The following is a 26,676-nucleotide window of genomic DNA, read 5'->3' on the forward strand; positions in this document are numbered from 1 at the left end:
GCAATTATTTTTTATTAAAAGCAAAAAAACCATGGTTCATAAGAAAATAATGAAGAAGATTTTCTTTGGTTAAGAGACAGAAAAAAGCTATTAGCAGGAGTCGAGTAGTTAAACTGACTGTTTTTAAGTCAATAGAATCCTTCATTCTAGTATGACCTGAAGAACTTGCTTTGTAACCTTGTGTAAGTCATCTGATTCCGTCACATCTCCACCAACCCTAATGAAAAATAGGAAAAAAAACAGGATCTCACTTAGAAACAGATTTCACAGCTGATCTGCCTTCCTTTCAAAAGTGAACTGTGGAAATAAGAAAGATGACTATTGTTTAAATACTGGGAAAACAATATGGAAACAAGATGAAGTAAGGGAAATGGCTGGATTTTGTAACCCACTTTGATTGACCACGATCCAAGAGTAAACAAACTCTAAGTATCTACCAAGAGTTAGCATGGCCATTATGAGCTTAAACAATGGGCACAGTTGTGTTCATTGCTACAGCCGCGTAAGTCTGTTTTACACTCAGCTCTTCACTGCAGCCACTCTGAGTAGAGATGGACCAGGAATCTCAAAAGCATGAAGCAACTCAGCCTGGCTGTAAGGTGCTGAAAATCCAGCCACTTGGGTTGTATTCCAGGTTCTGCATTTGATCTGCTCTGTTAGGAGGGAATTTTGCCCTATTTCCCTTTCAATGTTTTTCTGTTTTATCTATTGCAAACTTAATAAACTTGTTTTTTAGGAAAAAGCATTTACAGTGCTTACTATAATGAAGTACCGATCTTCTCAGTAAGACCTAGGCACTCTTTACACCTATCTTTACTTCAGGGAGAAGTGTTCATTTATTTTCTTTCCAGTTACTCTTCGGCATGTCATTCTGTGAAGCCCAAGGAAAACCTGAATGCTCAAGAAACTACTCAAGGAATGTGCTAAGGTATTTTGCATATACTGCACAGCAAGAGCAGATCAAGGAACTCTATTTTATAGACAAGTTAAGTTAACGGCAGCATTATTTTATGCTTTTTGTCTAAACTGTGGCTGACAAATATTGTAAATAGAACCCCTTGAAAATGCTGTAAAACTCTCAAATAATCAATAGGTTCACGTGTGAATTTGAGAAAGACATTTTGACCTGAAAAGACAACCTTATCTGAGCTGAGGAGTAGAGCAAAACCCAAGTGAAATTCTCCCAATTTTATTATCATTTTCACACAATGAAGATTTTCTTTATCCAAAAATGGAGCCTATTTGTTCACCTTTCACTAAAAGAATATCATTTCTTTACATATTTTTTGCCTTCCTTACATTGTTGCATGATTGATCTGGCTACAGCAACACAACTTCTTTTATTTTGTTTGCCCATTATTTTGTTTATAAATTTCATTCAAAACCGGAGTTGTTTTTTTTACTTTACTGACATCCAGTTTTGTGCCTGGAGCAACTTCTCCAAGTACAGCAATGAATGTATGAGCTTTCCACTGCTGAATGTCAACCATTGCCAAAAAAAACCCCAACAGGTCAGACTACAGTTCTGCCAGGTCCCATCACTGTACTGGTCTCTGCGTGAAAAATTGGTTATTCCTTTTCATTCTTGTCTGCATCCATGGACACCCTTGGTTAGAGTATAAAGGCACTGAGAAATTCAGCAGCGTGGTGTGTTGCATGTTTCTTAACATTGGAACTTGCGTGGTTTAACACCAGCCAACAACTAGGACCATGCAGACACTCACTCACTTGCCCCCACAGCAGGACGGGGAAGAGAATCAGAAGAGTAAAAGTGAGAAAACTTCTGGGTTGAGATAGAAACAGTTTAATAAGTAAAGCAAAAGCTGCACATACAAGCAAAACAAAACAAGGAATTCATTCACTGCTTCCCATGGCCAGGTGTTCAGCCATCTCCAGAAAAGCAAGGCTCCATCACACGTAATGGTTACTTGGGAAGAAAAAACACCATAACTCCGAATGTGCTCCCCTTCCTTCTTCTTCCCCCAGCTTTATATACTGAGTATGACGTCATATGATATGGAATTTCCCTTTGGTCAGTTGGGGTCAGCTGTCCCGGCTGTGTCCCCTCCCAGCTTCTCGTGCCCCCCCCAGCCTGCTCACTGGCGGGGTGGTGCGAGGAGCAGAAAAGGCCTTGACCTCTTAGCAACAACAAAAAACCTATCTACACCCATCAGAAATCCAAAACCACACCAGCTGCCAGTAAGAAAGTCGACTCTATCAAGACTAAACCAGGACATAACTGTTGAGTTAGCAAACTATAAGGCAACAGAAAGCAGAAAAACAATTGCTGAAAACCAAAAGCTCCACCTGCCAGTGAGCAAGCAAAGTGGAAGGCAAAATAGAATTAGTAAGCTTATCTCCAGAATTTAGCTTGATCTATATTTAGTCACAAAGGAAATCCATTGTGGAAACAGTAATCAAGATAGTTTAGAGATTGCATCAAAAGATTAATTAAACCTTGGATTAGAAAAATCTGAGAAATGGTAGGCAATACTTTTCTTTCCTTATGAAGAAGGAGGGCATGCAGCTGAATTATGGTGCTGCTGTCCAGAATGTGTTTATGTTCCTGGTGCAGATATTAGTGAAAATATAACCCATGTGAGACACCAAAGGACCTGCCAACACACCTGCATGCAACTACAGCAACAGCTGTCCTCCTCAGCTCCAGTTCATGAAAGTTTGGGAAGTGCTGTGTCTCAAATGAAAGGCAGTGTCTATGTCCAAAAATCCCAGATTCAGGTCAGCGTGAAGCCAGGGGCACAGATGTAGTTTAAAGTTTCCTTTCTATTCACCCACTTGTAGTCAGAGGGATTCAAACCTCCCTAGAGTTATATACAGGCCTAAGGGAAGCTCCTATGGAAGCAGCATTGAATAGGGTGGCTCCTGCGTTTTGCCTGTTTCCACTCCAGTATTATTTGGGTGATTTTTCCTATCCTTTGTCAGATCTGACTGTAGGAAAGTCTCTTGGTTTGAGACTTGGTAATGCTCAAGGAAATGGGGTCAAGCAAGAACTACCGGACCGATTCTGCAGCTTTAATGGTAAATGCTCTTCAGGCTTACTTTTAGGTGATGGTCAATCTGGATAGTTTGTTTTATTTTAATTTTTGACTTGTCCAGATTTCAATGAACTGGAAAACATCCACAGAAACTTGGTCATCACCATAACCACATCTTGGCTGAAGTCTTGCAGTTCTCAGAATCTCATCCAGACATGGATTTATAGTTTTCCATTTAAGACTCAAAAATGGTCTTCGAGAACTGAATATACAGTCACAAGTTCTCCGTGAATCTGGCCTGAATTTTGAAATTTAAGAAAGATTCCACAAATACTTATATTCCCTGTAACATTAAACAGCATTCAGCAAAGCAATTGCTAAACATACACAAAAGTTTAATAATTGCCCTTTATAAATATATTTCTATATCCTGCTTTGGGTGTCTCGGTTTTCCTGCATGATGGTCTTGTTACTATGCAGTCTGCTGCTTCCTAGACTATCGCTTTTATTTTCTGAGAAGGCTGCTGGCCAGCTGAACTTGAGATGCTGTAGAACAGTGTTGCATGTGGATTCTGGCTCAACCCTTTCTTCTTCCTGCTGTGTTTGCCAAGAATTACACAGGGGAAAATGTTACTCACCTCGTCAACAAGGACAATCCTGTTGCAGTTACAGAGGAGAAGAAAAGCTGCCTGCTTTTCTTTGCATCTCTTTGTCAGAATAGAAATATCAGAGAATGTTTCCGTTGTGGCCCAAGTATTCAGCACTATGATGCTATTGTTCACATCCAAAAAAAGATGCACAGGTTTGGCACAGCCATGTAGCATGCATGACTGAGAGAGGACGTGAGACCTTCCAACGTCCTATTGCCATCAAACCCACCCAAAGTGAGGGCAGTGGATTCAGATCCCAGAAGGGCTGACCTTGGCTTTCGAGAGCTAGGTACAAGGCTAATATCCCAGATACCACCCCAGCATCGTTGGATATTAAGTACATTTAGAGCCGTGATGCCACTGTAATACTAATATATTACTCATCGCCAACATCCAGACCCAGTTTTCAGGGTACAGCTGCAGCCTACTCTGTGCCATGATTCATGCTTCAGACTCAATGCCAGGTTTATCAAAATGCTCAAGTCAAGGATAATGCCATAGCCTCACTTCACAGAGACTCCTACTCCTGAGGAATGCCAGCAGGCCTATGCTGAGGCTTATACAGCCATCGTCTTCCAGCCTGGCAGGACAAATCAGTCACATATATGTGTATTTATGCAACCAAGCATAAGCTGTCTCTCTGGGGAGTCACATTCTGCATTTCAGAATGGAAACCCAAGAGTCCTGACAGCTTAATCTACCAGGTTTTAAAACTCCACTCAATTTAATGCCCGTATTTTGGACTGAAATCCTTTATCCGGGCCTCTTGAAAACTGATGATTGACATCCCCTTCATTGCCTTCATTACTCAGGATTCAGCTGGAAAAACGGTGCTGTGCATAATCCCGTCATCATGTGGTTCCTTGTTCTACCAGCCTGTGGCCCGTGATTGTCCAAAAGCCCCAGGAGCTTGCATTGACATGGGAATAAATTGCACAGTTCTCTCCTTGTAAACCTGAAATCATGCTTGGATGCCTGGCATCTGTCTGTTCATGACATCTAGAGGGACACAGCCCAGCTGGAGCAGAGCCTGGGCCTGCGGGATCATGCTGTATGTGCAGCATTTCACATTGCTTCACAGGCCAGTGTTGCTGGCTCTGCAGAAACGTACTTACGGCCATTGAAACAAAACAAAACAAAAATCCAAGAACAGGAGGCAAGTCTAATAATACATCAAACCAAAGAAATATGCTGGGAGCAGCATTGTTTTCCATGGTGACCAGCTTGTCAATGAATCACAAAAAGCTCTCAGTGAGCAGTGCCATACTGAGATGCTTCAAAACTCCTACCCCAGCTGCTGTTCAGCTGGCGGCTCCCGGGGACGAATGGCACACAGTCGTGTGCTTTAATGGCCTGACCCCCGAACACAGGTGCCATTGCTGCTGGTCCTGCTACAAAGCTGAAACAGTGAGACTTGCTTAAAAAATGCATATAAATCAGGCAGAAGTTCTCCGAGCTGCAGACCGCAGCCCATTACAGTCTGGAAGGCAGGAGAAAGACATAAAATATGGCTTTGTTTACCCGTATCAATTGCCTTTTTATCTCCTGTCTTCTAGGCACAAAGGCATTTGAAGTGAGGAGATGTCAGTTTTGTTTTGTATGTTCACGGTTTCATTGTAATAAATTATGTCTTTGACACATTTTTTGTAAAGAAGGAAAGAAATGAAAAAAAACCTGCCCAAACCCTTGTAGTCTCAGGTACAGAGAGATCATATGCGTTCTGGCGATGATTTTTGACATCCAGAGAAATAATGTAATTCAGGTGTCTTAAATGAGACATCAGAAGGCAGGCTTCAGACACCCTGTGCTTTGCCATGCTGGTTTGCTAGAAGTTGAAGCCCGCTGCCCAGTTCTGTCCTACCCACAACCCAAGGTCAAAGCCTTGGGAAGGTGGATGGAGAGACTGGAGGAACTTGTGTGCCCAGTTCAACCACACCACGGCTCTTGCCTTGGTCATGGTAGTAAAGAGGCGCTGTGGGTCTCACTAAATGGGGAGAGAGAGTTGAAGTGTCCAGTGCCCACACAAGCTTGAAATCATTGTCTTTGCTGCCTGATACAAATTGCAAATGCCTGCGAAAACCCAGCAGAAAAGATGTGGAAGCAAGGGATGGCTGGAGTCCCATGCCCGCCCTACGCTCACCCATCGTGCAGTTGAGAGAGACACTCGTACCTGCCGCCTCTCCCCGCTGCTCATGGCTATGCGTGCTGCTCTCTGTGGGGGATTAATTGAAGTTTGTAAAGCACTTTGGATATACTCGGATGAAATATCCAAGAGAAGCACAAGATATTTAATCCTTTCATAATATTTATTTGGCTGATGCATGCGCTAGAAGGGGAAGGAAAACCAGGGCACATGTCTGTTTAAAAACATCCTTTCTCATTAAAAAGGGCCAAGCTAAATTAAAAGGTTTGTGGAGTGTGTTTCCTTTCAAACCTCGGGCCTGGGGGGAAAAGCACTGGAGGAGGATTTGTGGCTGTAGTTTGGTGTTGTGGCTGTCTGAGCACAACTACAGGGCTTCCTATGACTTGTGAGACTGTGGGCTGACTTATTTCATTACCCTGTAATATTGCATGCTGTTAATACCTGCATTACTGTGTCATTCAGTTCAGCTACAGCAGGTATTAATTTCTTATCCAGATAAAACTAGTTTGTGCTTTCTTTGTCTATATTTTTAAAATTTACATAGAAGCTGGTGACTTCACATTCCTCTGCAAGACCCAGATGGAATCTTTCCTGAAGCCCCTGGTAAAAATTGGCATGTATTTTGTTTCACTATCTAAAAATCTTTAATCTTTCAAAACTGACATAAAATACATAGTTGCTCCTCTCACTTTATTGATTTTAATTTGTTGTGATCCTGTATTTGCTGTTTTAAGAATCCTCCCAATCTAACTTCAAGATTCAAAGCCAGACAAACAGCCTGTGGTGTAAACTTCACATCTGTATCGCGTTACACTTGGCAGGACAGATAGGTGCGCTCATTTACTGGAGCTCAGCGTGGGGTGAGAGTTCAGAGGTTATCATTCCTGATGGCTTAAATCTTTACAGATGTTTTCCCTTTATGAACAACAGAACCGCTTATCAGTCACAGCTCAAACCTAAAAAACAGACGCCTATACCTTCTTTTCATAATTATTTCCAGGTTTTGCAGAGTCCCTTTTTTTAGGGTTTGGTAGTGGGGAAATGATTAAAGATTAACAGTTGCAAGAGATTAGTTAACATTTTAAATGTGTGTGGAATATGACAAACTAAAATAATAGTGAAAAATATAACCATAGTCAAAACATATGTGAAACCTAATCTGCAACAATCTTGACTTAATATTAAAGCCTGTATCACATTTTTCCAGTCTTGCCACTGCGGGAATACTGAATGCACACATGTAATATACATTGCTATAGAATTGATAATCGAGGTGATGCATTGCAGTAAAACCTAAATTTGACTGGATGGGATTTAGGTACATGACTCATTAGAGTAGTGACCTTTAGTTTAGCCTTGGTTTGGTTTATCTACCCATTTACAAAAAAACTGAAGAACAGCACCTGGGTAAGAACAAATGACATTTGACAGGGGGAAACTCATAACCAGAGGTTAGGTGATTTACCCAAATCTCATGGGGACCCTATCAGACAATTAAGAAATGAATCTGGTTTTTTTTCTCCTGAGCAGTCCAGGTTAGCCCAATAATTTTTTCCCTTGCTTGCAGTGAAAAATATTTAAGTTTTGTGTTACAAATTCAGCCTCAATCTAAAAGGGGGTCCAATGATCACTTTTTCTGCAGTAACTTGCGTCCAACTTTGATAAGTTTGCCTTAAGCTTTTTGAACTTTTAAATATGTGAACTATGGTCACCGGGAAATTTGTAGCTGTTTCATTGTTTCAGATGACAATGAGCAGATCACAAAAAAGCAAGGAATTTGAAGAGTTGCCCCTCTTTGACTAATCTTCAGTAACCAACTTTGTATGAACTCCTTGTCATCTGGAGCACAAGCCATATCAGTGGTGTGAATTTTACACAAAGTGGATATTACTTTGCAGAGCAACAGACGTGGGAGTCACACGAGACAAGTTACCACACCTTAGCTAAGGAGAAATGTTAAATTGCTTCCATTAAATCACAAGCGCTTATCTGACCATTCCTTATTTAGATATTTAATTTAGCTCTCCCATCCTTACAGTTTTATAGTCATCCTTTTTTTGGTAATATTAGAAAGAAATGTACTTTTTGTCTGCATATGGTTTTCAAATTCTAGCTGTGATTATATATGCATAAGTTCTTTATAATAAAGAGTACCTACAGTGACACAGACTTGAAATCTGCATTATGCGTCTGGAAAGACTGAGTGGGGATGGGTGACTTGTCACAGGCAATAAAAAATGTCAGTGGCGCATGTTTGTGTGTAGTCTGTGAATGCTGTTTGATGTACTTATCAGTTCCTTCCTACAATATGTTGTAGTTACCGAACAGCACAGCTTGGCTATTGATGGGTAAAAGAAGTAGAAGATAAGAGAATAGGCAGACAGTGATTTGGATTCTGCAGATGATATTTCGCAGGTTGGAAAGGACAAAGAAAATCTGCAAGCACCAGCAGCTGATACAGCCTCAATAGAAGATAATTCTGGGCTTGGAGACAGAGAAAAAAACATATGCACAGTAAATCATGTAAATGGCGGGGCATTTGACAATAAGGCAGAAAATGATGGAATTGGAGGTTGTTTCATTTTTTTTAACATCAATTTTGTAATTATCTTATTGTTGGCCTGATAAGCTATCAACCTCTTGGGGCACAAAGGCCATGGTGGTAGAGCATACTGGGATAACAGCAAACTTGTATTGGTAAGAGGAAGGACTGAATAATGATCCTTCTAGATCTTCTTTACCGACTTCCTTAAGTCCTCTGAGAAAGTTACAAGTGGATAAGAAGCAGCCAGTTGGTGGGAGGCAGCGGGAGCAGTTTCCAGTATTTAAGGGTGACAGGTTCTTTTTTCCACTTTATTATTTCCAGTTAACTGCTCCTTCTGTGAATATTTAAATCTTAAAAAAACACGAACAAATAAACAAACAAACAAAAAAACAAACAAAAAACCCGACACAAAAGCAGTGAGACTGTTTTATGCCTGCATCCCTCTGTAAAATCCCTGGAGCCCTTCCTCTTGGAGTAGATGCTGACCAGATGAAGAAAGCCAAATGGAGCTACCAGCGATTTCTTTGTCACTGCAACATCTTGCAGGAGAGTGCGACACTTGGGGATAGAGATAACGACCAACTGTGGCACCATGCCATGGAACTGTCAAATTATCTTGAGAGAGGATGGTAATGAATGTGTATCGCTGCTACATATGATTTGCTTTTAAGCAGGTAGGTAGGGCTCTGACTGAACACAAGCCATTATATTATGAACAGAAGGAGAGCTATCCAATTTTCTGCCTTGCTAAGGAAATGAATAGTTTTAATGAAAGCTGAAGACTTTGAGTTTGCCCTTCCTTTTGTAATCTTCTTCAATTGTTTCCTTTAAGTACAGCAAATCTAATTCTCTAGTCCATACCATCAATGTTGTGCTGGTATAATTCCATAAATGTTTTTTGGAGAAGCTGGGTTTTGTTTTAGTGCAGTGGAAGGAAAAATGAAGCTCATTGTTCAAAAGCTCCTCTGGCAATGAGATGAGTGGAATACTTCGTATTACATCCCTTCCACTCCCTTACTGGAATGTCTTCTGCAAGAAGAACTTAGGTTAGAGGCCCATTTCATAATCTGTGCTGCATCCAGACTTTCTTTCACACTTCCATGTAGAGGTTTCACTCAGGACTAATTTCATCAGTGCTTAGAGAAGCATATGAAAATGGTGCAAATAAAAGGACTGTAGGACAGGTTGCCATAAGAGCAAAACCCACACTCATCATCAGGATGTCCTGTCACTCACCAGCTGTGGGCATGTAGAACTGCAAAAACTTTTATTCGAATCCTATTGACAACACTGTTACTGACACGGATTGTGGTCACTATAAGATCACATCCTAGAAATGAATGTGCTGTGCTCGAATCCATACTCACTAAAGAGGCCTACAGTATAAATTTTAGAGTAGGGTCAACTTGTGCAGCTCAAATAGGAAGAAAAACTCTCTATAGTGAGTTCTATCTGCCTTGTATTTACAGTTTCTGCACTTCTGAGTCCTTTCTCTGTTTTGTTGAGATATAATTGAAATATTTACAGATATGAATTTCTTATAAAGATGGCATTCTGCTCTTGCAAACTGACCTCAAGCTCTGTACATTAAAGAGTAGAGTTGAAAAATGTGTGCATTAAGGATACTTTCAATACATAGTGCATGTCTTCTGAATACCTTTTATCTAGTTCTGATGAAAAGCATTTCACCACCAAGACAACTTGATGGGTTTATGACTTATTGACTGTCCCATTTCTATGTAAGATAGTTAATTGGCACTCTCCTTGCTTTAATCTCTAATGTTTGATTCTGCTAAATCTTTAAAATATGTTTTTGACTACATCATCCTGTAAGTCTTTAAAATAAATGCTCCTCAAATGCTTTTTTTTTTCCAGTTTTAATAAGTTCTGTTTAACAAATAACTGCAAGAAGGAGTGGGAAGAAGGGAGAATGCATGAAATATTCATAAAGACCAATATGATACAGTCAATAGACAGGGCTTGTTAAGCTAAAAGCTTGTTTTACAAGGCATTCAAGTCTGGGTTCTCAGCTGGGACAGTCTGAAATAGCTCTGTGTAGATCACGCTCTCCTCTTCCTCTTTCCCTATACTGACAGGGCAGAGCCATCAAAAGGAGGGAAAATTTCTCCCCTTTTCATCTATTGGTTTTCTGCAATGGTCAGGAGAAGCAAGCCCCTTCTGGAGCTCCCGCATTCTGACCTTGGAGGCTAACACACCATTTGGAAGAGGCTCACAAAAAAATGTGGATAGAGCCAATGTAATTCCAAGTTAAGTGTTTGTTTCTGTGCATCTGTGCACATCTGTGCATGTCATCCATGATGCTCTGATGGGAGCTGGCTGTGGGAATGCCCATTGTGGAGGCCTGTAACTCTCTCGGGGGCAGCGCCATGTCCTCGGTGTCAAGTGGCAAAGACAATGGATTTGGATCCGGCCATGGATACAACAGAGATCATGGATATATAGAGAGGTGTGTGGCATGCGACAGCTACAAATAAGCCTCTTAAGTAAAAGGTTAACAGGATTGTGCGTATTTAAGTTTGAAAAGGTAGTGAGAGCTGAGCAAGGACCTGGGCGTCCCTCTGACTGCTGCTCCTATGAGCATCTGGTTTAAGTAGGATGCAGGAAGATTGGCTCATGGGGTACCCTGCTTTGGTCAGGAGAGTTTGTGTAGCACATCTCGCTCCCTCTGAGACTGTCAAGGACAGCATGAACCTCGGCTCTTCACTGGGACAAAGGCATCTCCCTCTCCAGCCAGGGGCCAGGTGATTTAGCTTGTTTGCACAATGTCAGAAAACAGATGTCTTGAGTCCAGCTCCTCCATCAGCCCATACCCCTTAAAAACCCAACCTAAACAATTAGCCATGTACTTCTGGGGGTATCTGTTTCACAGACAGATCCTCCTCCGTAGCCCTGAGAGGCGGGGAATAATTTGGGCAGCCTGTAAGTGGTTTCTGTATTCAGGAGCTGGTGGTGGTGGGACTGAGTCCTACACATTGTCCAGAGCTGGGACTGGGCAGTGGTCGGCCTCACTGCTCCTGATGGATGCTTCATACTAACCTTGCATAGAAAAAGCGACACGGGAGCTATGTCTTATTTTATCGGCTGGAGGCAGGGCTGAAATCCTGATGAGTGTAAAGGTGTGCTCTGAAGGCAATGGGAAATGATGAAGGATGTTAGAGGGATTTCCCTTTAGCTGTTTGTTCTTACACATTTGAGTTAAAAGGACATTATCTTGGGAGACTTTCCCTGTTCAACCAAGTAAGGGATTTATTGTCACCAATATATTTGTGGTGAGTTCTGGGAATTCCTTACAAAAAAAGGAAGTCTTGGAGAAAATATTCTGTGGGGTTTGGTGTCTGCATGGTTTTGTGCTTTTTGAAGGCCTGCTTTTTCTGTAGGACAAAATGTCAGTTAAAGCCATTCCTGTAACATGTCGCTAGAGGGACATGAAAACGTGGAATAGATTAGCTCCTGGTGTTCTTAGTTATTGCTCTTTAATGTGGAAAAACACAACAGGGATGATTTAGAGCTTTCCCTTCTCTGACTGAATGAAAGAGCTTTAAAACATGATCTTTGAACTACTTGGTGCTTGTAAAAAAAAGAAAACACATACTAGTGCTGAAGATACTGTAACAGTATAGTGGTACACCAGCAAGTCTTCAAACATAAGATACAAAGAAATAGCATCTTTTACAGTTCTTTGGAAATTAACTTCCTAATATCAGGTATTTATATTAAGCTTACCCCCACACATGCACATATTCCTTTTTATACTGTAGATAAACAGCATTAGACCCACTTTCGGTCCAGAGTGTGGGCTCTAGCGATTTCAGTGTCACCTCCGGGCTGTTTGGCAGCCCTGAGGGAAAAGGCGGCTTTCTCATGGGCTGCCACAGAGATGCTACAGAGCACAGCGGGCAGGCAGCAATGAAACTGCTTCTTAGCAGAGACTGCTGCTCTGCAAGCAGCTCTCCTCCACCCTTGTCCGGCATCAAACCAACGAGTCTGGCTTCAGTCCTCGCAGTGGATCGGAAAAGGGCCATCCTGGCGCTGGTCTGAGCCGGGATGTGGCAGCTGCAATGGTTGTCCCCATGTGTTTGAAACCTGCTGCCTCCCAGCTGAGACCTGTGATGACTGCCTGCAGGATGCCTGGTGGGATGCCACTGGCGCCCTGGGCTGCCATCTGAGCTTCAGGTTTGCAAACACGCAACAAGAACATAGCCCCATGAATCCTGCTGGTTTAAGCTTAACGATACTGTTCTTCACATTTATCCTGAAATAAACCTGTGGGCACTCAAGGCCAGTGCAATCAAAAATTGGTAGTAACCAGGTTTTGGTTAAAAGTAATTTGCAGGGATGCAGATGTGCCACAACTCCCTAAAACCTCTTTTTGTGAAAGCCATTAAGAGAGTACAGCTGAGATATACCCTGTCTTGGCCATCCTGGCTTCCAAGCAGCTCCAAGCACATTTTGGCCCTATCTGGCTCAGTGACACGGGGCTTGCAGCCATTTTGCATCACGCCCTCTGCCTCTCCTCCAAGTCTCCACTGTGGCCTTTGCTGCCCAAAGCTGCTTCCAGCTCTCCCCTACACCAAAATAGCTGTCCATAAAGTGAAGAATTTTAGTGCCCAAATGGGATAAAAGCATTTCTGTTTCTGCATGGGGGACGGGAGGAGGGTGCTGGTGACACCCGTGTCCCCTGGCTCCGTGCCAGGTGGGGAATTTTACTTACACGTCGTTTGTCCACAGCAACTGCAAGGGTGCTCGGTATTGTTTTCTCTTCCAAACAACCCGTTGGGTGGCTTTTGTTTTGCATGAAGTAATTAAGCAGAGGAAGCTGAGCCCTTTCCCTTCATGCTTTTGTTTCGCCTGTGTATCGCATTACAGGTGCGGGGGTCACGGTGTGAATGTGTCAAAGATTGGTGGCAATAAATAGCTCCAGAAGAGGATTTCTGTTACTGATGCTTCAGTGGAAAAGCAGACAGATGCTGGCTTTTTCTTTTCTTCCCTTCCCTTCCCTTCCCTTCCCTTCCCTTCCCTTCCCTTCCCTTCCCTTCCCTTCCCTTCCCTTCCCTTCCCTTCCCTTCCCTTCCCTTCCCTTCCCTTCCCTTCCCTTCCCTGACTTGTTTTTATTTTATTTTTTAAAGAATGTAAACACTCAGGAGAGCATTTATGTTTAGTTTGTCCCTCATTAACTCTTGAATGGTTACGCGTGCAGCATGATTAGTCACACGTTGTACCTGTGACTGCCTCTGCCCTTTGTTCAGAGTAGCTAAAATGTAGTAGTACCTCATTTCAGTAATAGAACTGACCTAGAGTAAAATGTGCAAATTCTTAAAGAAAGTGCAATAATTGCAATTGATTTACTCTTCTATGGGGAAATAATGTCTGTCTCAAACAATAACATCAGCTTTTTCTTAATTGCATTACATTAATATCATATTAATCTGCATTCGTATCCACATACAAAGCTGTGAAGCACGTTTGGGCTGTAGGCGTTTTTTCCCCTACCCTAATGACACATGGAACTCTCAAAATACATTACCAAGTCTGGGAAACCCCTTTTTGCCCATTCCATAGAGGAAAGACAACAGGGAATAAAAAAAATAAAATAAAACATGGGCCCATAATCAAGAAAGCTGTATCTCACCCACCGCAGCCCAAAGCTCCCATGTTTAGTTTTGTTGTTAATCCAGTGGCAGGGTCGATGCCATATTTATGATGTGTGGGAGCTACGGACTGTTTCTTATCCCAGCTCAGAGCATCTGCTTTCAACAAATGTCTTTTACGCACATATGTGACCTTTTGGCTACCTACACTTAAGTCCACCTGTCAAGATGGCATTGTGCCTGCTCCTGAACATTGTCCAACAGCTAGGGCACAGAGAAGACCAGCCTGTGTATCCCTGTAAATGCCATTTCTTTCAGAACACCTCCCTCTTCTCCCAGCCACGCGGTGGGAGAAGCCCACCGTGGCCACAAGTGGCTCACAGCTTTGGGGAGCAACCAGCCACCTGATTTCCAGATGACGCCAGTCCTGGACAGCTGGCTGGGAAGTCTGAGGGAACGTGGTGACAGATACAAGTTGGCACTGAGCGAGGGAGATGCCCTGGCATGGCAGCCGGCCGGGCCGCAGGGTCTCTGCAAATGCCAACTGCAGCAAGAGCTGGCTCCTTTGCAGCTGGAGGTTTGGTTAAAGCTGAGACTCAGCCTGTAAAACCAACACTTTCCAACAGGGCAGAGTCACAGATAAAATCCTGGTCACTATTCTCCTTCCCAAGATCAACCTATGCAACATGGAGCACCTTGTAGGAAAGCTTTTATCAGCATGGTTTCCTTCAAAATGGATATATTTTGAGCAAGTTGCTTGGTTTTTATTTGGAGTGGATGAAAGTTCAGTTCAGAGGCAAAAATCACAGAGTGTTTGATGTTGTCAAAACACCAAATTTCACAGTACAGTATTTGGCATAAAGGCTTTTCATTTCTTTTTTTTCTTCCTTTTTTTTTTGTTTTTCACTGTCAGACGGCTGTTCGAAAGGCAGGTTTTGTTTTTCAACTTTTAGGCAATTGGACACATTTGCTTACTTGGAACGCAATGCGCTGAGCTCTCCCAAGTGACTGTGTTTATTTTTTTGCAAAAATGATACTTTTTCTGCTTCAAATTGGAAAAGACGTCAAAATGGCAGAATTTCCTATGAAGTGGTAAGTCTCATGCCTCTTCTGCTTTGGCTGGGTTCAAAACATCACAGGAGGAATTTTCCAATAAGGTTATAAATAACCTTTTGAATATGGCAACGTTTCAATGTTTTCAACCTACGGTGTGTGGAAACAAATAGAGAAACAAAACATTTCCATGGTTTTTGACAACTGAAACAACAGGTGCTAGACCCATGAATTATGGAAGAGGAACAGGGAACTAAACTACTTTTCATCATATAACACTCAAGGAGGCAGTCAGCGGAATGCCCAAAGAGCAGAGTGAGCACAAACATGAAGAACTTTTCACATCCTGCACTAATTTCATCGGGGAACTTTTTAATACAGGATGTTGTGAGGCTGAAAGTACAAATGAGTTCAAGTTTGGATCAACAAATTTGATGGAGGAGGTCTATCAGGGGCAACGATGATATTCCAGATGTTACCTCCAGCTCAGAAAGTCCCTGAGCTACAGGCTGCTGGAAAAATTCCTATAATTCCTCTGCTTCCTATAGTTTTTCCTTAGTTTTCTGCTGCTGATGGAGAAAGGATAACGGGTTAAAGGATCCGTCATCTAACTTTGTTCTTACGTCATTGGCTGGTCAGACAACATGGGCAGCAACCATGGCATGCCAATGCAGATGGAGAGTGTAACAAGAGACTCCAAATGAAGTGAGACAAAACAAAACAAAACAAATTTATTTGGTTTCCATTTCTTTGAAAAGTACTGTATTGTATACTGTTGAAAAGTGTATGTATTCCAGCCAACCCTGTTTTCCAGCCTCGGTGGCATCTCAATAGTTGCAGGACACTGAGCAGGGACTCTTTACAGAGACCTTGTTAGGAAAGAGAAAACTGCACATCAGTAGCAGACAGAGAAGATGAGAAGAGAGAGTAAAAGAAAGATGAAGATTTTAAGATGGTGAGAACAGAGAGGGCCTCATTTGGCAGCTATTTAATGCTTATCTTAATATTGTATTTGGCACCCAGTTACCATAGTGATTGGCAGCTGATTGACAGGATTACGTAGTGAAGCTGTCTCTGTGGAGCATATTTCCAGGGGGAAAACATCACTTTCTTACTGGAGATGGGACCAATGCGCAGTATGCTTGGATCAAGGGAGGGGTTTGAAGAGAGTCTTCTGTTTAAGCAACCAAATATTAACAACTCCTTCCCAGTGAAATGTGAGTGAAAGACAAATAGCCATCAGGACTTCAAGGCTGTCTAGACATCTCATCATCCTCATGACCATCTGACAGACTCCACGGCAGCTGCCAGGCTGGCAGCACAGAGTGCCTGTTGAACTAGTGAGGTGGCACCCCAGCCTCAGGGATCTGCCGTTTAAACGCAGGCCTAAAAATGTTGGTTTCAGAAATGTCTCAGAAGAAAAAGTTGTAAATAAGGGTAGTGGTAATAAGACATGATACAAGAAACCAGTGGATATCACAATAATTTTCTTCTTGGATATTTAAAATAGTCTGGTTTTATTAACTGGGTCACGGCGTGACCAGATAGGAAGATTTTTAGATAGGAAGCAAGGGGATGAGCTCCTTCAGGGGCTGAGCCCACAGATAACGTGGCTGGAGTGCTCCTAATCACCCTCTGTCCTGCAGGAGATGCTCCCTAACCCTCTTTCCTTACAGGGAGATCTGATCCTGACCTGACTTTTGTCTCGTGTAATCAGGCCATAACGGGTGGCCACAGAGCAATGTGAGACTTCCCAGCCCTCCTGATTAAGAGTAGGACATCCAGGAGCTCACTCTTATGTGGAAAAGCTCAGAGCAACGCAATAATAGCCTTTATGTCTGCAGATGTAGGACCCTGGCTGGCTACACTGAGAGGAGAAGGTGTTAGAGCGTGGTCATGCCACCCAATTGCTGTTACCCCAGGGACCTTTTCAGCTGCCATCAGACAGCAGCAAAATTCACCTCCTACTCACAGCTGCTCTCCACAAAAGCCGTTTTCCACTGTGGCCCCAGGAACAGCCTCAATACTGGATTTCCTTGTGGCAGACCCAGCCTCCAGTGGGGCAGATGTCCTCTACCCCAGCTGCTGAACAAGCATGTGTTTTCCCTTTGCCAGACTGTATTTAACACACTCCTAATTATATACTAGATTAATGTTCAAGGTATTGCAAAGCTAGGGAAGGCTCCATTGCAGAGTACGGGGCAGTATAGAGAGCACATACGTGAATGCACATATGGATGCGTGTCCCTTGTGAAATGCAACACAGATGTGGTCCACATGTTGGTCAGAGGCGCTGCGAGTGATGGACGGGGCTTGGGTCTGCCCTGGCCACATGTGCAAGACTGAGCGCTAGCGCTGCTAAAGGCCTTCTTTCCCTGTAACAGCAACTTAAAAACGAGTTGCAAACTGCATGGTTGGTCTCTTGGAGGGTAAAAGAGCTGCTTTTGGCTACCCTCGGCACAGACACTGAGTAATTTGTGTGGCCAGCGGGGTCTTTCGCTGTGATGCACAGCATGGAGCTCTCGGGTCTGCGCATGGGGAGATGGGGTTTCCTGGGTTTCTGTCGACGCATCCCCCTGGATCAGGCAGGGTGGTGGGAGGGCTGGGGGAAGCTCACGCCTTTGCCAAACAGGCTGGAGGAGAGAGGCAGCTTGTGGGGCTGGAACATGGTTGCCCCAAAAAACCACTGAACATGGTGGGGCGGTGATGAGGATTTTATTTCCCTAGCTAGGAAATTAAGTTTCTGTAACCTCTGACTGAGTTTTATACTATCAGCTGGAGATGATAAATCTAACTAGCTTCATATGACTTTAAAGCATCCCAGAAACAAACTGCAGTATTTACATCTCCCTTTATTCAGCACTGTTTCGCTCTTTTTCAGCGGGACCTGGAAAAAAGCCCACTGAAGCCAAGGCAAAGACTCCCATTGACTTCAATGAGAGCTGGATCTGGCTCTTAACAGAACAGCTTTATAGGTCTCTGCTCAGAAAGCTGTTGTTAGAGAGCAGCAGTTCTCCAGGACTACATGCCAGAGAGCGTTTCTGTATAAAGATGCTTTCCTTTGGACTTCCAGCAACGACAACACCTATGCACACACACACGGGCACGCACAAAAGCCACAGAGAAGTCATCCATCTTAGAAAACGTGTTATGCCTTCTAAGCGTTTCTAAATCAAAGACTGATAAATAAAACATGGGTTCAGTGTTAAAAGGAAAAAAGAGCCCTTTTAACAGATTAAAGTGCTCACAGTGCCTGACACTGTGAAATAAGAGTGTTAGGCAGCAGGGCAGTTAAGAAAAAGGACTGGTTTTGCTGACAGGTACAAGCTGTTGTGTGTCTTGTAGCAGCCATGGGCAGAAAAAAAGCCCAAAAGCTACTTTCCCAGCAAAGCCTTCCCAGAAGGTAACAAACTGTAACCATCTATAACTAAAGTTGTGCATGTTCTCCAGCTGAGTGCTGTGAAACAAAGCTTATGTCTCTGAAGGAAGAGAAAGAAAAAAGGTTTTAAGCCCACCAAAATAAATAAGCAAACAAAGCCAGCATCCTTTCTATTGCTATAATGGTTTATTACAGCAGACTGGAAGCCCTGCTGTTTTTTGCAGCATTCTTTTGTCCTCAGTGTCCTGATTCTTCTTAAAGCCCAGTGCACCAGGATGGGTCCTTAACTATATTTCGAATTGCTCCTCAGCAGTTGCAAAAGAAGGGGTGGTGAAGCCCTGTGCACTTTCTCATTCCTCCAGGACTGTCAATAGAGAGGCCAGGACATCTAAAGGCTGTATTTGTACAGACGGGAACATTTCTCCATATGAAGTGGCATTAACTAATTATGTTTATTTGACTGATCAGAAAAAACAATCGTTAAGACTGATTTTTCTTTCATTCTTCCCTTCTGAGCCTGGGGTACCTTGATGGAGGGGAGTCTTACAGCAGAGGTCACTGAAAATCCTCCTGAATATTTTATCAGTTCTGCTTCTTACGGCTTAGCCTACAAAGACAAACCCTTATGTGTGAAGGGCATGGAGCTGAGAGCAGGGGGAGGAGGGATAAACCTGTGTCTGCCCTTGCTTTGCTATCTGACCAGAACACAGAGCACGTTAGCTGTGGAAGTGGAAAACAGAAAGAATTTGTGCTCCATTAGGACCACGCTTGATATGGAGTCTGTTCCCACCAGCAAAAATGTGCCCCGATCAATGTGAATGAGAGCCAGGTGATTTTGCTGTCAGGCTGGTAAGGAGCAGTTTTACGACACCAGCTGGCATCCCATAACGTTTTAGGACTAACTTGCCTACTGCTTACATGGATTTGAAATGTTGCAGCAAACAGCAAGCTGAGGTTAGAGCACAGACAGGCAAATCTGCGACGCTCTTTCCCTAACCCAGCCGTACAATGTGGCCATGTAGTGCCCACTGTGGAAAAGCCATGTTGCAGCTTCTGGCATTTGAGAACCATTTCCACACCATCGTATAAGCCATCTCCAAAATGCCTCGGACAGCAAGACACACAGCCAAAGGCGGGTGGGGGGAACCTATAAAATTAAATTGCATTATTTATTGGCAACAGCTAAGTTCTATCTTGCCCTAGGATGTCATTATGCACCTCTATTGTATGCTGATAATAGTCATCTGCAATCTGATAGCGACATTAATATCTTTCTAAAATGATGAGAATTTAATACCTTTATGAAAGAAATCCCTTTATGACATACTGACACCCCTGACAGACCATGGTGTTTATGCAGGGACTGAATGGGACCGGAGCCCGGCAAACCACACTCTGTCAGCAAAGGGAATCACTGCGTTCCCTGGGATGCTGCTTATGTTGGGTTTAGGGCCATACTGGCACAGCAGCTGAAGCTTGATCAGGGGCAAAAGGGAGGCGAACACTCCACACCATAACCATATGGACTGTCGCAGATATTGTCCCCTTTCTCTGTTCAGCAGGAGAGAAGGAGGGAGTCTTGTGTCTGGCAGGCTAGCTCACCCCGTGTTCAGTGGTCCTTGCTTAATGGTATGCCCCAAGTGAGTTTTCTATTTGTCTTCCATTTATTTCATGTCACTCATCATAAGCACCCTTCCAGCCTTAGCGGGTCAGAGTTTCTTGTAGCATTTCCTTATATTTCAAAACTGATGGGAAGAAGAAATGGGAAAAAATACTTCTGCTCACAGGAAGCCATTCTGAGCTTGTTTTTTAAATAAGTTTCTTTAACAAAATCCTGGAAGAAGCTTCCACCTTGGTCAGAAAGACTTGAATTTTCCGTGGTACTGTTTCACTCACCAGCATCTCCAGCGCACTCATAAGGCAACAGCTTTGGTGAAACACTTCGGCCGTTACAGGCCCATCTACAGCTCACGCTTTCACTTTTAGTTTTTATCTTATTTATTTACTTATTTATTGTAGAATTGGCAGCTCGTGGACTGGTAGCTCAGGTTTGTCCACTCGGTGTCTGCTGCAAGGTGCAGACCATTTGCTGTTTATTTGCCCGTGTGCTTGAGCCCTGACACACAGTGAGCACCTCACAGCCTCTGCTGACACGGACAATTAACACCAATTACACCAGCAGTTTTGTAGGGTGAACATTTACCCACTGGGAGGCTGAAAGAGACCAACTCACTTCATATAGGCTACCGGATAGTCGTTAGATAATAATGATTTACTGACTGCAGCTGGGCTCTGGCAGATGACCTAGATTTCATCAGTCTCCACTGACACCTTCAGCCTACCAAACATGGGACCATTGAAGGAGTAAATGCCACCCACCATTGAGATTATTCCCTCCTTGATTTAAAAAAATGCTAGGATTTTTGGTTTTTAATCCCCCCTTTGCCCTACCATGGAAGATGAGCAGAATTGGGATGTCAGATCCATATGCCGTGGAAATGACTCTTCCTCCACTGCAGCTCCTAATCCTCTCCAGTTCCCTATAGCCAGGCCAGTGGCAGCAGAAGCTGTATGGCATGAAATAAAAGCACCAGCCGAAGAAATGAGTTCCCATGCACTGGGGGCAACTGTAGCACAGGCACAAGTTTTGCCAGTGAAAACCAGGCTCAGCAGAGTCCAAGTCCCTCGACGACAAGAGCCCTGACTATAGGCACATGCACAGCACCGGTGCAGGGGGGTACTCTCAGTGCTAGGGATGGTAGACACTAGTACCAATACATAAAAATAAAAGTGGTGTTCCTAAATTGTGGTGGAAACCTTACGAGGGTTTGCCTGACCGCTAAGGCAGTAGCACCTTACAGTGTGTGTCTGCCTTCTGGTACATCTCAGCTCTCCAGGAAGAAAGGAGAATCTTTTTGCAGGAGGTTGGTGGTGGGCTACAAGAAAGCACCAAAATGCCTCCTCCTTCTAGTTCTGGAAAAAGGGAGTCTTCTTTTTACTAATGAACTAACTTATTAAACTTCTCTCTGTGCACAGATAGTGTGAAAAGACTAAGCCATTCCTAACCGTGCTGACAAGTCTCCTTTCCCTAACACACCGCTGTTTCTTTACATTTGCCGTACTCTTTCCCCAAGGTAACTTCTGCCAGGCTCGTGTGCCCATCAGAGGTACAGAAAGCTATTGTGGGGTGCCAGACATGCGTCCACCACATGGAGCTGGATGGGTCCCAGACCGCCTCCTTACACACACAGTGTTTTCACTTACCAGGCAGTGGTGCTTTTACGACTTCTTTCCCCGAAGCAGTCACTGTTGGTTTTGGAGTTGATGTCTGAACAGATGGAGTTTTTGAGAGGGTAATAAAGAGGAGGGGACCCTGCGGGGAGTGAGTGGGGAAGCTGCTCCAGCAGAAATGAGGGAGAGTTGAAGGGCTGGTGTGAGCGGAAAGAGAAAGGGCCGTGGGAGGGAAAGCAGAGCCACTTCAAAGGGCTCAGACCTTGAAAGCCCAGGGGCTAACATCAGTGAAGACAGGTTTGGGCTTTGACGCCATCCTGGCTGGCTCTGTGTCACAAGAGATCCTGGGGATCTCCTCCAGTTGAGGGGAGTGATTTCTCCTTCAGATGGGTTCCTCCTACTCAGAAAATACTGAGACTTCATAAAGGAACAAACTGAAACAGATCTCCTACCCTCCAACAAGCTTGAGTCTAACAGAGTGGATGGAGAAAAATCTTAAGAGAGATCCTTTTGATTTCTCAAAATCAATTTGTTTTATGCTGCCATTGAAGTAATTTGTTGGAAGTTTTAAACCTAAGAGAGGAATGTTTGCCCTGCTGTTGAGCACTACACAGCCCAGCAAAGTAGACAATCTCCATTCTCTCATCTTGGATCTATTCCTGAAGTCCGCAGATTTCTTTTTGAAGTCCGCCTTGTAGCTGCCATCACAGTCCAGGCAGAAGAGGCAGATGAGGTAGAAAAAAAGGGTGAGAACTAGGAAGTCAATGAGAAAGAAACTCTCCTAATGAGAAACAATGCTAAAGCCAGCTAAAACAGCATATTCATTCCTCTCTGAATTTCTGTCTCACATAGCCATTTTCTCTGCATGTCTGCCATTCCTTTCCTCTTTTCACCCATAAATGCTGTTGTCTGTGCCATGCTATTAACTTTTTAAATATCCCATTCTAAAAATTAATGTATTTTTAATAAAATCTCCCAATCACTCATGCAGAGAAAATTACCAATTAAGGTGTACAGCATATACTGATACAAAAAATAACTTCCAACATTATCCAGCTTCCGCTACTGGGTAACAATTTGTATTTTAAAAATAGTGTTTCCTTTGTCAGCTGCATTCTCACTGATGTTGAAATGATTTATAGCAGAAATACATACAATGGTGACATTGTTATGTTTAACTGCCTATTTTAGGTCAAAGTCAGAAAGCTTTATATATTCTTATGGTAACAATATTGTTTGTCTTGCTTTTCCTTGGGTTGGCTCTTGTTTTGGGATGACTTCCTTTACCTCCCCTCGCTCTGTAATAAACATGTTTATTTTTACAGCTAACCACTTAAGTCACTGTATAATTTCTGCTGAATAGGAATACTGGAAGTTCCACAATTCCTACAGTTTCTCATTTTCATTCTGCAACTTAACAACCCACATTTGATATTCTGGTATTTTCTCTTTTTACTTTCTTTTGCACCTATTTACTAAAAAAAAAGCTCAAAAGGTGTTGATTTTTGTGGCCAGGCTGAGGCCCAGTACCCCAGCCTCCTCAAAAAGAATTGAGGCAAAGAAAACTTTGATCTCAGAGCTGTGATTCAAGCCAGTTTATAAATTTCGCCCCAATAAATGCCTTTCTTCTACCACTGCTATATCAGACAAGTGTCGTAAGTTCCCCTCCTACCATAAAATACCCCAGTATCTCCATTGCAAAGGTAAGAAAAAGTGGGCAGATGAAAGAAAGTAGCACTGTGTTATATCAGAGGAGAATTTGTGCCTTGAAAATGAATTGTAGGCAATGACTCAGAAGATCCTCAGGGTCCCTCTGACCCACCTGAGGGGCACAAAGGCATTTCGATACCAGTTTCTTCCTGTGTTTTGTCCTTCTGCTTAAAATCTGACAATATAATTTGCATTATTTTGTAAAGGAGTTTATTTTTGTTCTTACCATTCAGAAAACTAATTTCTACTCCTCATCGATTTTTCCCTAGACTGAGCAAACTGAAATTCACTCCAAGTAACCAATTTCTAAAATTAAAAGAAGCCTCAGTTAAGCATTATTCCCAAATCTTCTTGGAAGAAAAAATTAAAAAAAAAAAAAAGATTTTATCTTTGCTCTAAGAAAAATGGGTGATGCATGAAATTGAAACTAGCTTTGCTGGATGAGGTGGTGAGTAAAGATGAAGCATTCCTTTGTCTACTGAGGGGACTAGCAATCAGATCAGTAAGATTGACCCTTTGGCCTCCTGAGACTGCTAATAAGGATACCCTGCCAATATTGTATTTTTCTGCATGGAGCTTTCCATGTCTGAGACTGGATACACAATCCTGACCATGTCACTGGTAGGCAACAAAGTCTGGTTGGATTGACTGTGCAGACTAGGAGTTCTTGAGGCTGGGGTTCAATCAATCCCTGCTCTGGTTATTACCTCACCAGGTCACTTCTGTGCTATGTCAGCTTTTTGGGTTTTTGGAGAAAGCTCTTTGCCCTAGGGAATATCTCACACTATGTGATGATACCATGCTAGGAGGTATTAAACAGACTTCAGATGAGGGGCTCTTGAAAATACCAATAAAAGACTTATATCATCCTCCACCTATATCCCTAAATATTAATATCTTCTGTCTGGATTGGCATCTGTTGCATAATGATGTTGCCCTGCAGAATTAGATGCTGCTCTGGAGAGCCCTACCTAGCCAACCAAGCTAAAGCCTTGTAGGGGTCATTCTTGTATCATTCTTTGGAGCTTGTTTGGTGTTGCCATTGGCAGAATTTCTCAAAACAGCACAAGCAAAATCACAGATCTTGCAATTTCCTGCCAAAGACGCTTTCAGAAGCTCAGGAAAAAAGGCTATCAAAAAGCCGGTCTGGAATCTGCTAGCAAAATCCAGAAATGGCCTTTAAATATGGTCCCATGTTACATTGAAGACTAATAAAACCTCACAAACTGATAGGCACTTTCTGAATTCTACAGATTTTTCTTTTGGGCCAAAAAGAATTTATTTCAGCAAGAAAGAATGGAAGAAATCAACTGAAACCAACACCACTATTGGTCCCTTCTACTGTTGTGTTCCCAAATATATAACCAATGTTGTTGAAACTCCACCCCTTTCCTTTTCAAATTCATAGTTTCCTCTGAGAAGATTTACACCTAAAATGTTGAAAAATCTCTACTCTAATGTGCCTGTGCTAGCAGCACACCGTCACAGAAGCACCCCCAAACTTTGTGAATGGCACAGAAGGAAGCCACGTCAGGCTCCCTCCCTGCGGAGCCACACAGGCAATGTGCGCAGCTGTGGAGGGTGACAAATTATTCCCATTGCCCCAACACGGGAGGGGGAGCCTTAGCTAGGGAATCAGTGCAACCAGAGCCCACCCCACCAGCTCTTCAGCAAATGCTCCCCACCTCTGGGGCAGCTGAGCAGCCAGCACCCTATGCCTGGGTTCTCCAAAAAGCTGATGCAAACTCACTCAGAGATGCAGCTGTTGTTCAAACACACCATTTATTGACAACTTTGTACAAAATAAAGCTCCCAGAAGGAAGGGATGCCGTCAAAGAGGTGCGGGCAGTCTAGGGGACACAAACAGAGCTCCGTTTGTGAAGACCTTTCAGATGCCAAAGACCTGCAGTCTTGTGAGCCGATCTTGCAGTTCCTCAAACTCACGCCATGCCTTGGCGTGGGCAGCTGGGTCCTGCACCAGGCACTGGAAGAGGTTGATCGGCTCAGCCGCTTGGAAGGCTGCGGGCAAGGTGATGTCCTCAGGCATGTTCTCATTCCCGAAGAAGAAGTGGTCCAGGCGTTTCTCCTCCAAGCAGCCATGCAGGTAGCACGTAATATCCTGCAGCCGCATCATGAAGTCCCACCTGCTCCAGCTTGACGGGGGTATGGTGTTGAGGAGGTGCATGACAACCGTCTTCCAAGTATAGGAGGAAAAGCCTGCGCTCACAAGGATACTGGCACAGAGCTGCAGGCAGTTGAGGTAGAGGGTGTCACACCCTGCCTGGCCATACGCCTGAAGAACTTTGCCTCTGCCACAGCGTAGGTCTCTGCCCAAGTTGTGCTTGGGGTGAAGATGGCCTCTGTAGTCTGGCTGCTGAGGAAAATGTCCGAGTTGCCTTGCTGCACCCCAAACACCATCTCAACCAAGAGGGATCTCCCAGAGGCATTTGTCAGCTGCAGCTTGCAGGAGCGGCTGGAAGGCAGCATCTCCATACTGTAGTGACGCGACTGAGTCATCTCCCCCCAGGCTGAGATCACCAAGTTCTGAAACCAGCGGGCAATTTTCTGCGCATCGAGGTAGAAGCCGGTGCAGAAGGTGCTTAGGAGGGTGGAATCCAGATTTCTCTGTAGCGCTTCCTCAGGGTGGTGGAGGAAGCACAGCATGTCCTCCACACGTTGGTCCCTCGTGCAGGTGCACTCCAGCTCCACACGGACGCAGTTCTTTGCCGGCATCTGCCCTGCGGTGCCCAGCTCCAAGTGGAAGGCATGGCCATGGGGAGGCTTCAGGGGCACGAGCAGGTGGTAGACAGCATCATGCCCAGCGGGACTCCAACCTGCAAAGGCGCTGCCCACCCCGATGGCTGGCTGCAGCACCGGGAAGAAACTATTTGACAGGCGTTCTTGCAAGACAACCAGGAGGTCGCCCACCAGCTCTTCCACCACCTGTGTCCTGTAGGCCATGCTCTCCACTGAACACCAGATGCGCTTTGCAAAAATCCTTGTCATCAGAGGATGCCCTTCATCATCAGAATCTTCTCCACTTCCTTCCTCCTCCAGCTCTGTGCTGCTGCTGCTGGAGCTCTCCTCTTCATCACTGCTGTCTGGCCGTTGGCTTCTTTTCCAGAGCCAGCAGCAGAGCCCGAAGAACAGGTCAGCAATCGCCCAGCACTGCAACTGCTGCAAGGCAGCAAAGGCCAGGGCTCCCCAGTCCAAGCTGCTCCACTCATGCTCCTGCAGCAGCCGAGTCGTCTCCACACACCGCTGCACGCACTCATGCTTGCTGTCATCCCGCTCATTGCCAAACAGCAAAACTTCCAGCAGGAGCTGGAAGATGCTTTGCACAAGCAAGGCGAGGACCAT

At 43.9% G+C, this 26,676-nt stretch overlaps 1 pseudogene; it reads right to left on the bottom strand.

The window, feature by feature from the left end:
* Positions 1-141: 141 nt before the first annotated feature.
* On the bottom strand, positions 142-26,676 carry LOC141743073 (inositol 1,4,5-trisphosphate receptor-interacting protein-like 1; annotated as a pseudogene).

The sequence above is a fragment of the Larus michahellis genome, chromosome 4 (assembly GCF_964199755.1).
Source record: "Larus michahellis chromosome 4, bLarMic1.1, whole genome shotgun sequence".
Classification (NCBI taxonomy): Eukaryota; Metazoa; Chordata; class Aves; order Charadriiformes; family Laridae; genus Larus; species Larus michahellis.